Source organism: Lepisma saccharinum, chromosome 21, assembly GCF_977018435.1.
Source record: "Lepisma saccharinum chromosome 21, izLepSacc3.1, whole genome shotgun sequence".
Taxonomy (NCBI): Eukaryota; Metazoa; Arthropoda; class Insecta; order Zygentoma; family Lepismatidae; genus Lepisma; species Lepisma saccharinum.
In genome coordinates, this window is record NC_139249.1 from 43,109,786 (window position 1) to 43,123,730 (window position 13,945).

Consider the following 13,945-nt stretch of genomic DNA (forward strand, 5'->3'; position numbering starts at 1 on the left):
ATTATTGAATCAGTTTGTATTTGATAATGCAGACGTCAATGTTCGGACCTTGGACAGACTAGGAACTTTCCACAATACGGGGAGCATTATGTGCACTACTCCTGCAAGATTTGTTCATCCCAGAAAATAAATTGTTCGGTTGAAGAAGCAACCACCAGAATGTTACCTTGCCAAATTTGCTAATGTTCCATTACGCACATACGTTGTGCCTGCTGTCCGTGGCCTGGAGAAAATCAAGATTAAAGAAATTGAATACACCAAACAGGTAGCACCATCAGTGCATGTTGCATCACTTCTTGATTTTGTATGGATGTATGGAAATCACCTTACCTTGTCACCAAGTCCAAGTTGGAGTGGTTATATGGAGCTTGCCACTGAAGGTAGCAACGAATATCACATTTCTGAAATAAGTATATTACCATTTATAAAGCTGCTGCCGACAAGTCCAGATGCCATATACTCATCCCTTATGTTCGCAGTTGAAGAATACATGAAACATGGTCAAGATACATGTATTGTTACTTTCGACCAACCTCTATATCTGAAAGCCTCTGAAATTGTTGCGGCTTCTCTAGACAACGGAGATACAGTATGTCGTCAGTTGTCCTTCGTCTAGGTGGATTCCACATGCTTATGTCGTACATGGGAGCGATAGGATACATGATGAGGGGAAGCGGATTGGAAGAAGCTTGGTCAGTAATATATATTATTCGTTACAAGTCGGGAAATAAAAGTGTAAACTTCAATCAACACCAGGAAAATTTGATTACAAAATAATGGGAAAAGTTTCCACAGAGTTAAATTTATTTTTTACATTATTGGATTATATTGGTTAAATTTATTTTTAACATTATTAGATAGGTTGCTTAAATCACAAAAATTTATCTTCTTACAGTTATTGGAAATTTTATTTTCTTTAATTTATGTCTGAACACATTTTCGGCTCAACCTTCACCATTTTTAGTTAATAAAGCTATTATGATCAAACGTCACCGTTCATCCGCCATTTTCCAATATGGCGGACAGAGCACAACTCGGATTGTCGGGGACTTTTAGTATGTTGTTTGAAATACCATACTGGTGATATCTACCAATTTTTATCTCTGTTGGAATTTTTTCCATTCTTTGATGACATTTTGCCTACTTTTACTGGACTATATTGTTAAATGCGACAATTGAGGTCTGCCATATTTTGGAGAGAATTAAAGGAAAAGGAGAATTGCATTTTCTTTTAATTTGGGCGCTTTTTTACATAAATATTTCCCAAGTTTCTCATTTTCAGTGTATTTTAATTACTAATTAGCGGTATTATTAAAGTTGTTAAGAGTCATTCCATGTGAAAGTGGACAATCAAGGTTAATTTATTTTTATTCAAAGTATCACATATTATTTGTGAAATCAAAGGAAAACTATGTAGAATTTGGAATTATTAATACAAACTAGTTTAATGGCTTTCAAATGACATACGTATTGTTTCAAACCAAATACTTTTTATAGTAGACGTGGGATTTTATGTGTGGTTTTTCCACTTACCATAAGAAAACTAAATGCATTCTAATTTCGTTCTAATTGTCTGATTTATTATTTTAATCTCTGAAGTATGCTACTTCGTTTCTGACACAAATCTTAGTTTGAGGAATCTATTTATGATAATTTTGTAAGCCTTTGCATTGTACCATAATCCTTAATGTGCATGATGTCACACCCATCACAGCCCAAAAATGTTTATATAAAGGAAGTTTGTAGTAATATGTTTAGAAACGAAAAGCATCTAAATGTCGAGTAAAGTCTCCTTTCTGAGAATGAAATGAAATTGTTTCAGTAAAGTTTCTGAAAGGCTGAGTAAACCTTAAAGTCATGTCTCAGAAGTGTCACACCCGTCACAATTGCAAAAAAATATATTTTCTATATTTGAAAATTGAGATGAGGGAGGAATATTCTGAAATTAAATAACTTTCATCAGGGACAATGGAATTACGTGAATTGATAGAATTACATATTTGAAGGTGCTAAGAAACTATTTAAGAAATGAATGTAAACTTGTCTGAATTTCATACCCGTCTTAATAAAATTGACCTTAACAGTATACAAACGGTTAATTCAAAAACAATTATCAACAAGACAATAAAGTACAATAACTTGTTCTACTGTAGCTTATAAAATACTACTGTAGCCTTCATGTTTAAACGCAATCATTAAAATGTGAGTTGCATTTTTATTTTTATTTTAAAAATGCCTTCCATCCCTCTTTCATTCCAATCATGTGTATATATCATCGTTATCATTATTCTACTATGAATGACATTTTTTTGTAATGTTAAATGATTTTATCCAACTTATTTAATGAAAATATAATTAAAAGTTAATAGAAATATGGTTTTCAGTTAACGTTTCATAAAACAAGGCAGATATTCGAGAGTCTATAAATACGGCACTGGAGACATTCAAAGAGCAAGAACTTTCTTCAGAAAGATTTGTCACGAATATAACATTTTCAGTAATTAACTTTAAGCATACACGGAACTGTACTTCATTAAATGAGGATACTTACCAATAAAATTCGATATTTGGGCGATTTTTATTCTACCTACTCATACATCCATACCCCGAGTTGGAACATGCACATATTACATTTGTGGAAACATTACCTGACATACTTATGATAGTTGGTAACCGATACACACTCTTAAAATCTGCTTGCATTTAATGGCTAAATTAAAATTATTTATGCCTTTTAAGCAAATAGACATGCGAGTCAACTTCTCTAGGTCCTACAGTAGCTGCAGTTTTGTTCCACTCGTCGATCTGCACTTTTTCTCTGGAAATCCTAGAGAACTCATGGCACATATTTTTCAAGCCAATTAAGACCGAGGCAATTTAAGAGTTCAGTGATCTAAAGCGAAAAATGTCGAAACTATAAAGCATAGATACTTTCATATTCTTTAAAGTATTTATTGGTTGCTATTCCAAAGTGTACACCTTCCGCACCTGACGAGTTGAAAATCCAGATTTTGATATTTCGGGACATTTTATTGTTGTGGGTGTTCTATCTTGACACTGAAAGAATAACAACAATACACATTATATTGTTTTCAGCGTGTGCTGTAGTGAGAAATGCACTTTCAAGAATTAACTTCCAATGAAGAAATATGGTTACAGAGTGAACAATGTCCAGAGGTATTGGCCTAAACCGGGGTCCTTCTCTGGTCAGAAACAAATAAGGGGGTCGCAAAAGTAGATATGCGGTTGTTATTTGTACGTACACTGCTGTATGTTACTCTGCTCCATTCGCTATGTTTATAGTGATCGACACACGATCATGCCAACCAAAGGTTCCAGATAAGAGTTTCAGCCTGGACAAAGTTAGACTCCATCGTTCGTTCTCGTCTGGCGATTCCTTGAAAAGGCAGCCAGTACTGCATCTACTCGGGCATTGGATTTAACGAAGAAAAGGGTGGTGTAAGGATGTGTTTGTGGGAAACGCACAATGTAAGAAAATTGAATTTATAGAAGCCTGCAAGTTCTTATATTCCTAAGAATTATTCTGATTATTGTAACAAACATAGCGTTAGAAAAATCAAGAACAAATTAACGACAGGAAGGGTTAGGTAAGGTAGGGTAAAGTTCTTCGTGCATACGTAGCACCGAGCCATGAAGGCAAAGTTGCAAGAACTCAACGAAAGCTACAAGCAGTTGAACGTGGAAGTGAAAATCAAACCGTCATTTTCTGCCGTAACGGATACCATAGTCGAGCATTTGCTGCCCATCGAAAATAAACTCGGACACGTTCACAGTAATCTGCTCGGCATCGACACTAAATTCGCCAAATTGTTCACCTTGCAAGCCATCGAAATCAACAGCGTACCCAATCAACAGAGAATCTCCACGTTCGTCGAAGGTAACAAACTATACATGTTACATCCTTATCATCCGTACTACAAGTTTCTCCTCGATGGCACGATTCAGGTAAACGAATTTTCGCACTGGTCTCACGGCAGAAAAGCTAGCGTTCCCACCATGACCTTGATATCGAATCGTGGTGTCCAGAAAGCAGGAAACATTCCTCTGGCACGTTGGAACGAAACGCGCAACATATATGAAATACACGAAGACGAAGATCTTACCGTTTTCGACGTGAGTGCCGGCGATAAGCTGATCATTCAAAACACGAGCGAGGTGCCACCCTCTTTGAATCCCATCACGCTGGTGCTTCTCCTCAAACGTAATCTCTAAAAAAAAAAAGTCTAGGCAAGCCATCGTCCAAGAATTGCATAAACCTGCACGCCGCAACTTCGAACGTTTGGCGGTGGTAACCAAGGGCATCGATGACCTCTGGGAAAGCGACCTCGTCGAGATGAGTAGCGGCAAGTTAAAAAATGTACATAAATTGAACAAGGGCAAAAAGTACCTCCTCACCGTCATAGACACATTTTCGAAATTCGCATGGGCTCTACCTTTCAAGGCGAAAACAGGAACATGCATCACGGAAGCATTCAAGACAATTTTTCGCGAAAGCGGCGGCAGACGACCTCGATTTCTGCACACGGACAAGGGGAAGGAATTGTACAATGCCATATTCCAAAAGTTTATTCGGAAACACGACGTTTGACATTACTCGACCTTCAGTGACGTCAAGGCCAGCATCGTGGAAAGATTTAATCGCACTCTGAAATCGCGCATGTGGTCACGCTTCACGCTTCAGGGAAGCTACAAGTGGGTCACTATTCTTCCGGAACTTGTTAACGACTATAATCACACGGTGCACGGAACGATAGGCATGAAGCCAGCTGACGTTACCAAGTCCGACGAGCAACGTTTAATTTCTAGCGTTTACTGTCCAAAGTACACACCCACGACAAAAAAGGCTAAATACAAAATTGGAGACCAGGTGAGGGTCAGTAAATTGAAGCGAACGTTCGACAGGGGTTTCACACGAAACTGGAGCACTGAACTTTTTACCGTAGTTCGAGTTCTACCCGGAAACCGTCACACGTATATAATAAAGGACAGTGGCGGTGAAATTTTATTGGGGCGCTTCTACGAGGAGGAACTCTCTAAAACTAAATACCCCGACACGTACCTTATCGAAAAAGTTTTGCGCAAGAGAGGCGACAAACTTTTGGTGAAATGGCTGGGACTTCCGGACACGAGTTGGATCGATTCGAACGAAGTGATTCTATGAGTACGTGGAATGTCGTGAAACGTCTACCTGATTCGGAAAATCAAACGAAGAAAAGGAACGGCGAATTGCTCCCCGACAGCATACGGTGTCTGATCGTAGGACCTTCGGGGTGCGGAAAGGTACGGAAAGGTGCTCATTGATAATTTTATCCTTGCACCCAATTGGTTAGACTGGGAAAACAGACACCTCTACGTATTCTCGAAAAGTCTCGAACAACCGAAATACCAGCAACTTATGAAACTGTACGAGGGACTGGGCATTGCAACTTTCGCAACTGAAATCATTCCACTGGACGATTGTCTCGAGAATTCCGTTGTGGTGTTCGACGACATGATCTTGGAAAATCAAAACGAGATTCGTAATTTTTTCACTCGAGGTCGTCACAAAGGATTGGATTGTTTCTACCTGGCACAAACTTTTTCCAAGGTTCCGAAACAACTGCTACGCGATAATGCTAATTTCATATGTTTGTTTCGACAAGACCACACCAATTTAAAACACGCACACGATGATTACGTAGGGGCTGAAATGAATTACAATCTATTTTCTAAATTCTGCTCCCACTGTTGGAACAGTGACGATTTCGGATTCGTGACCATCGACATGACTCGAAAAGCAAACCATGGAAAATATAGGAATAAAATAAACGTTTATCTAGACGTCTCAAAGGCTAACAAGAGGACAATTTCAGATTTGCAACAAGAAGAAAAAATCCAAAAAAAATCAAAAATCGAGAATCTAAAAAATAAAATTTGAAAAAAACGTTCTTTTTTTTCAAACGTCTGACAAGCATACATAAATAACCATTACAACAAAAAGTGAATGTTAGAAAAAGTGGATAGTCTCAAGCGGGTGACAGCAAGAAAACTAGGAGAACCGAACGTATAGGCTGAGAATTCGACGTTTCAGAAACGTTTCAACGTATATAGAAAAATGTCAAAACGTCAATTTCAAGATGAGGACAATCTCAAGTTGCGAGAATACCTCGTGAAGCGATTCAAAGGTTGGAAATCCGAGAATCGCGGATCCTACGAAGAGAAGAAACGTCAAGATCAACCTGTGATCGACGCCATCAGCGGTCTAGGTAAAGAAATTAAAAGTGTCACGGAACAAAATAAAAATTTGATCAACGAACTCGTGCCGCTCGCAGCTAAAAGTTACGCTGTACCCACGCCCATTTCGAGCATTCCTTCGACGCCGTTCGAACTGAAGGACGTACCGGCACGACTTCGAGCCATAGGTAGCACGTCTTCGGATAAGATCGAGTTGGGACCTTTGGCACGAGACTATCTGAGCACGGGGAAGTTCGACAAGGACGAAGTGTTTGGATTGTATCCGAGCATGGAGAGCAACGAAGGCGGTGTGGTGTGGAAGATTGGAAAATCGAAGGTGACCTTCGAAGGCAACGACATTAAAGTCAATTTAGGCGATAAGGATAGTTGGACCAGGTATCCGGGTACGGTGGGACTGTGGGAACTCGTTCCAAAAAGCAGCCGAAAGATTACACCGACGAAGATTACCAGAGTTACAAGGAAATTTTGATCATGACGGATGCCTTGTACCAGAACAACGACGCCTCGCAGAATAGGGTGAAATCGAGCAGCGGCGAGAAGTACAGGAATCTCATCAAACCGATTTGGAACCAGGTCAAAACAGGCAGCGGCGTCAAACGCTACAACACGTTACCCAAAGAATTCGTTTGGGTGGACGACGTGAGGAAGCTCGTGGACCGATTGTTGGTGATAGCCGGCGAAGAGAATGCAGGCAATCGTAATTTCTACAACGAGAAGGTTGGCATCGTGGACATGATCAGCACCAAACTTTCCAACTTCATCGTGAACGACGACAAGGGCATAGGTTACCTCATCAAAATCATCAACACGCTGCCTCCGAGATTCTGGAACGTGGCCGAAGGAAAGGGACTCGTGAACGACATCATCAACAAGTTACCTTTCGAGATGCATTTACCTGGCTACCAGTACTGCGGACCGGGTACCAAACTCGAGAAAAGATTGGAGAGAGGAGACAAGGGTGTGAATCCGTTGGACGCCGCATGCAAAGATCACAACATCGCTTACAACAACACGCAGACGGATCTGGATGCACGTCACGAAGCAGACAAGAAATTGGAGCATGCAGCTTTCGAAAGATTCGTCAGCAGAGACGCATCGCTGGGTGAAAGAGTTGCAGCACTGGGCACCACCATCGCCATGAACACGAAACAAAAATTTGGGTGGGGTGTATAAATAACATACAGTAAAAAAACAACAACATGGCTTGCATAACTGATTTGCCGCACGAACTGCTTAGAAAAATATTCAAACAGGCAGTAAACAGAGATGTTAATAAACTTTTAATCATAGCGAGATCAACGCCGGATTTTCGCATCCCTTGTGAAATGGCTGTCAAGGACCGTCTTCGGGAGATCAGTGGCATGAGGTGCGGTGATCTCGACACTCTTCTTTCGGCCGCAGGGGAAAAATTAAACGAGAGGTTGGATGAATTGCACGAGGCGAGGCAGGGAATAAGACGATACACGGATGATTGGCGAAAGTCGAAACAGGAGACGGAAGAAATCATCACGCACATCATCGCGTTTTCCGAAGCACGGACTTTCTTTCTCTAACACAGACAAAAAAAAATCTTCGATACAAAAAAAATCTCGTGAAAAAAAAAGTATATATAAATAACACACATCGTGAATAAAAATTAAAATTTCTCTAACACTCTGAAAATTTTTCTTCTTCGATATGACTGGAAAAAAAATGAGTGATCTCCAAGTATTAAAACAAATGCTAAATTTGTCAGTCGAGTATGTAAAAATTCAGGAATTGGAAGTCGACAAACCTTACACGATAACTTCCGGTTCAATTGTTTCTACCCAGTATGGTCCCAAGGTGCGTCTGTTGCTCGACGGACAATACAGTCTATTTTTACCAGATCGATACGCTAACATGTTATCCGACGAGAAGCTATCTATTTTAATCGAGAACAAAACTCGAATCATGTACAAGGGGACAAAGGAACTTCTTGGTAAGAAAACAAAACACGTAATAGAATTTGTGTAACGACTGCGCGGAGTATATATAAAATAACACACCTTGAAAAAAAAAATTACACGAAACAAAAAAAAATCTCAGAACATTTATATATAAATAACATACCGTGAAAAAAAAATTACACGAGAAAAATCTCAGAACATTTATATATATAAATAACATACCGTGAAAAAAAAATATATAGAGCATCAACATGAAGCCCAAGGGTGTCGTGTACCAGATACCATACTCCAATCTGAAAAATCTAGGTGCCCTCGATGGGTTACTCACCAAGAAACAACGCGAGAAGAAACGTTCTTGCTTGACGAAAGGACACGGAATGAAATTACTTCTCAGCACACCTCAATTGAGAAGATTGCAGCGTTCGCGGAAACAGCAAAAGATCGGAGGTTTCATATTCAGCATCCCGGCCATCTTGGCAGCATTGGGGGCCGTTGGAAGTTTGGCCGGCGGAAGCGCCGCCATCGCGAAAACCGTCATCGACTCGAAGAAGAACAAGGCGGAATTGGAAGAACAGAAACGTCACAATCTGGCCATGGAGAAGAAAGGGGGGAAGGGCGTGATGAAAAAGTTTAAAAAAAAGAAACAGCAGCACTCACCAACCGAGACATTGAATCTCTGATCGAACCATTACAAATCAAACACTTCAGAGGAGTTTTCATGTCCGACTCGTTACCTTCAACCGTTAAAAGAAGAGAATGTGGAGTAGTCAACTTGGACAGTCAAGAAAATCCAGGCACGCATTGGATATGTTACCACAAAAACGACAATAACAAAGCATTCGTTTTCGATTCTTTCGGAGGTGTTCCACCTACAAATTTAGTTCATTATCTGAAAACGAACAAAACCTCTATATACTACAACGACGAACGCATTCAAAATTTCGGAGACGTGAACTGCGGTCATCTCTGTCTCTCCATGCTCACGTTTCTCTCTAAAATAAATAAGCCTACGATCAAAGATTTCCAGAAAGCATTGTGGAACCTGAAACAGAATCACGATGGGCGTGTTCCATCTCACGAGCGAATCTTCGATCTTGAAACTCACGCTGCACGACGACATCGTCTATCCTAAATCCGTAGCTCTGCGTGCATTCTACAGCATGTACCTCATACCTAACGTCACGCAGCACAACAACAAAATTAACGTCGGAAGCGAACATATCGTCGTCACGCCAGGCCAATACAATCTTTCTACTTTGCAAGCTCAATTACCCAAAGGCACGTACCTTTCTCAAAATTCGGTCACGCACAGAGTGGAAATCGTGTCCGCGACGGAGACCGTGGACCTGGGCACCATGGGAGAACTTTTAGGTTTCGAGAACGACACAAAACTCGAAGCTGGCATCAAGCACGTAGCAACAAACATTCCTAAATTTCTAGCCATCGAGACTCTGAACGTACACTGCAACGTGGCGGAAGGCATGATCACGAAATCCTCGGACGGGGGGTTACTGGGAAGTCACAAGCAGACGGGAATCATAGCCACTTTCAAACCAAGTTCCGAATTCATGGAACCGATCATCTACACGCCCTCTTCGCCGATCTATTTTCCAGTATGTCGCAACCGCATAGACGACATAGAGTTGGTGGTGACGAACGAGAAAGGAGACGTGGTGGATTTTGCAGGTGCAACGACCACTGCCGTCGTGGAGATCAACGTATAATAAATAACACACATAGTGAAAATAGAGCAAATTGAAAGTTACGAATTGCAATCTTTCCCTCCCAACCGTCGCACGTTCGCCAATCTCAACGAAGCGAACCGGGAGATCGAATACGACGTTGACGTAGGCGACGGGTTCGTTCATCCTCACAGAGCGGACCTCTACCTTCAATTCGACGTGGTGAAGAAAGAAAGCGGAGAAGCTTTTCCGCCCAATGCCAATTTGATACTCGTGGACAACTTCGTGCCTCACCTGTTCTCGCAGGTGGAGGTGAGGAAACACAACACCGTCATCGACAGAATAGATTATCCAGGCATCACGTCGACGGCAGTGGGAACATTGAAATTATCCAAAACGGACGCAGCATACTATCAGGCGGGAGGATTCGAAGCGGGAACCAAAATATCGACGAGAAGTCACACGGTGCTCTTTCCCATGCGTCTGCTGCCGGGATTCTTCTCGGACTACAAGGAGATCATGTGGAAGGGAGGACTGAGGATCACGTTTCGAAGAGCGGCCAACGACAACGACGCACTGATGCGATACCCTACTTTGGGTCCGGACGGCACCACGCCACTGCCCAACACTTTACCCGAAGCAGCCAAGTGCGTCATCCGGAGCATGGAGTTGAGAATACCAGTGGTGGAATACGAGACGAACTACGCCCTCAAGTACAAAGCGGAGATCTTGAAAAGTCCACAGGTGCCGATTCACTTTCACGGTTACCAGTCCGTGCAGAAGTTAGCGTCGGGAAGTCACGTGGAATTCGACGTGACGACGCAGTTCAACAACATACAGTTCGACATGCCAGATTTCGTCGTAGTGCTCTTTCAGACCGGGAGGGACAAGAATCAGGAAAAAGATTCCAGCAAGTTCGACGATTGCAAGATCAAGAACGTTTATCTCAAGAATGGGAGGAACGAAGTGTTCCCGCGCGAAAATTACAACCTCGACATGACCAAAGACGATTACCTCAAACTTTACGAAGCTTACACCTCTTACAAACGCGTGACCGAGGGAAGCGTGGACATGTACTACACGCCCAGCGAATTCAAAACCCACAGACCCATGTCCGTCATCAACACGACGAAGAGGAAGCAGGTGGTGGTCAACGATCGCACCAACATCAAGGTCGTCTGCGAGTTCAACAGTCCATTGCCCGAGGACACCGTGTGTAGCGTCATCCTGGTCGCAGAGAAGTCCTTCGTCCACGACGTGAAGAACGAGAGGGTCACAGAGCAGTTTAACAGGTTTAACATCTTTTCTTGCACAATCAGTTACAATAAGGAATTTTTGTACTAGCACAATCAGTTACAATGGCACAATACGAATTTCACTAGTTCAGATCAGTTACAATATCAATTTCATCAGTTATCAGTTACAATGTCTTTTTTTTCATCAGTTTTTTTGCACTATAGCACGAGACAATCAGAATTTGCACAAAATTTTTATTGTTTTTACACGAAAAAATTAACAATAAAATTATTTCTTTTTTATCGTTTCAGATGCTGTCGAACATCAAAAACACATACACATACATACACACTAGAAAAAAAAGCATGCAACTTTATTTGTAAAACACACATATTCTCCATCTTCATCAAGAAAATATTATAATAAACATAATTTTTTTTATCTATCTCACAATAAAACTCTATATCCAAAAATTTACAACATCAAAATAACACTAGAGTCGTTAGTACACGTTGCATGCATTACGGAGGTCCTCTGTAGAGTTTCATGGAAGTTTGAGAGAAAAAAAAACAAAAAAAAAACAAACACGTGAAACTCTATAGAGGTGTGGTTATCTAGAACCGCATCCGTTAGAACCTTTACTTTTTTGGTTGGGCACCACGCACCCGGGCGAGGTTATAGGGGCCAGGGATCCTAAAAAACAACAATTATTATTTGTTTGTTTGCGTCACAATACGGAAATAATGAGAGGCACGCGCGCGCGTGTGGCACATCGTTCCCCCGAGAGAGGTTTACAAAGGTCACGATATATAAACATGGCCCCGGACTTGGAAAATTACGATAAGGTGCATTCATCCTTCAAAGGATGAGAGGATGAGAGAGTGAATTTCACTCATCACTGCTTTTCTGCGCCGTGAAACATCGTCAGCGCAATAAATGAGGCGCGGAACGTGGAAAGAAAGTGAGTTTTTTTGGTTTTGGCGGTCGTTTCGTCAAGAAATCAGGGTTGGCGTAGAAGGCATATTTGTGACACTACTCCTGTTGTATGTGGAGATAGTTTTTCTGTAACAACATGTTTAGGCCCAGCCTCGTCGCCGTTCCCCCTTGTCTCTTGTTGCCTCGTGAAGCTCAGATAATGGTGATGATGTCTGATTGTAATATCGACAGAATGGATGTCATGTTACAAACTACTTGAGCGATATTACAAATACTGTAAACTATTGTTGTTTTCATCTTAAACCTTGACTTAAAGTAACTTAAACTTTATCTAAGCTGAACCTAACTTTACGTTATGCCTTATTTCTATATAACAAATATTACTATCATTTACAGTCTGGAACCTTGCTTTGACACTTATAAAACTAAATTATAAACCTAACATACTCAACAAAAACATGTATATTTTCATATCTATTATTTTCCTATAATATCTGATTATATCCAACGTTTTGTCTTTGTACAATGAGTGTACCACTTTCTGAAGTAGTTGGCAGATAACTGGTTGATATCAATATAATCACTCCTAATAAGCCTTGCTTGTGTGTATATCCTTGCAAGATAATTTTCTAAATTTCAAACTAGGTCAAGTTCATATGAATGAAATTTCCTCATTTCTCATTGTAATTTCTGAAAGTCAATAATAATTCCTAATTCCTAATAATTCATAATCCCTTCTAAGGGGCCCTATTTCTTTCATAGTAAAAGCATTGAAACTTAGTAAAATTTGCTTGAATGTATATATCCTTGTAAAACAAATTTCTTAATCTCAAACTAGGTCTAGTTCACATAAATGAAATTTCCTCATTTCTCAATGTAGTTTCAGAAAGTCAATAATAATTCCTAATTCCTAATAATTCTTTATATTTAATAATTCGTAATTACTTTTAAGTAATTGGGTGTCAATATCTTTGATATTGACACCTAATAAACTTTGCTTGTATGTATATCCTTGCAAAATAATTTTCTTAATTTCAAAGTAGGTCTAGTTCATATAAATGAAATTTCCTCATTTCATAGTACTGTAGATTCTGAAAGTCAATAATAATTCTTAATTCCTAATAATTCTTAATCCCTAATAATTCGTAATGCCTTCTAAGTAGCCCTATTTCTTTGATAGTAGAAGCATTGACACATAATAAACTTTGCTTGTATGTATATCCTTGCAAAATAATTTTCTTAATTTTAAAGTAGGTCTAGTTCATATATATAAAATTTCCTCATTTCATAGTATTGTAGATTCTGAAAGTCAATAATAATTCTTAATTCCTAATAATTCTTAATCCCTAATAATTCGTAATGCCTTCTAATGAGCTCTATTTCTTTGATAGTAGAAGCATTGAAACCTAATAAACATTGTTTGTATGTACATCCTTGCAAAATAATTTTCTTAATTTCAAAGTAGGTCTAGTTCATATAAATGATATTTCCTATTTCATATTGTAGTTTCTGAAAGTCAATAATAATTCCTAATTCCTTCTAAGGGGACCTACTTCTTTGATAGTAGAAGCATTGAAACTATGTCCTGATTTCTACCTATCAGTAGAACTTACTGTTAAATTATATGTGGATTAGATAAAACTAACTGTCCTCCTGCCAGAATCTTTCACCTAATAATATCCAGAGTTCTTTTCTGGCGATACGCAATGGCACGCCGTACCGTCACAGAACCCTATCTCTTAGATCAACGTGTATCATGGTGTGATAAGAACATCATCATTTTTCTATATTATTGATGTTCAGCTAAATCTTAATGGGTCTTAGATTTCTATTTGATATTGCTTTATCTATTCACACCTCCCTATCTTTATTTTCTTCCACTAGTAACTTGTATCTATGTTTATTCAT

General features: G+C 39.8%; 1 long non-coding RNA gene across 1 annotated transcript in view; it reads right to left on the reverse strand.

Annotated features, from left to right (window-relative positions):
• Positions 1-3,020: 3,020 nt before the first annotated feature.
• LOC146003931 (uncharacterized) overlaps positions 3,021-13,945 on the reverse strand; it is a 39,779-nt gene continuing 28,854 nt past the window's right edge. Inside the window, exon 4 of the long non-coding RNA XR_014443871.1 lies at positions 3,021-3,057. This is a non-coding gene — a long non-coding RNA (uncharacterized LOC146003931). The remainder of the gene's footprint in view (positions 3,058-13,945) is intronic.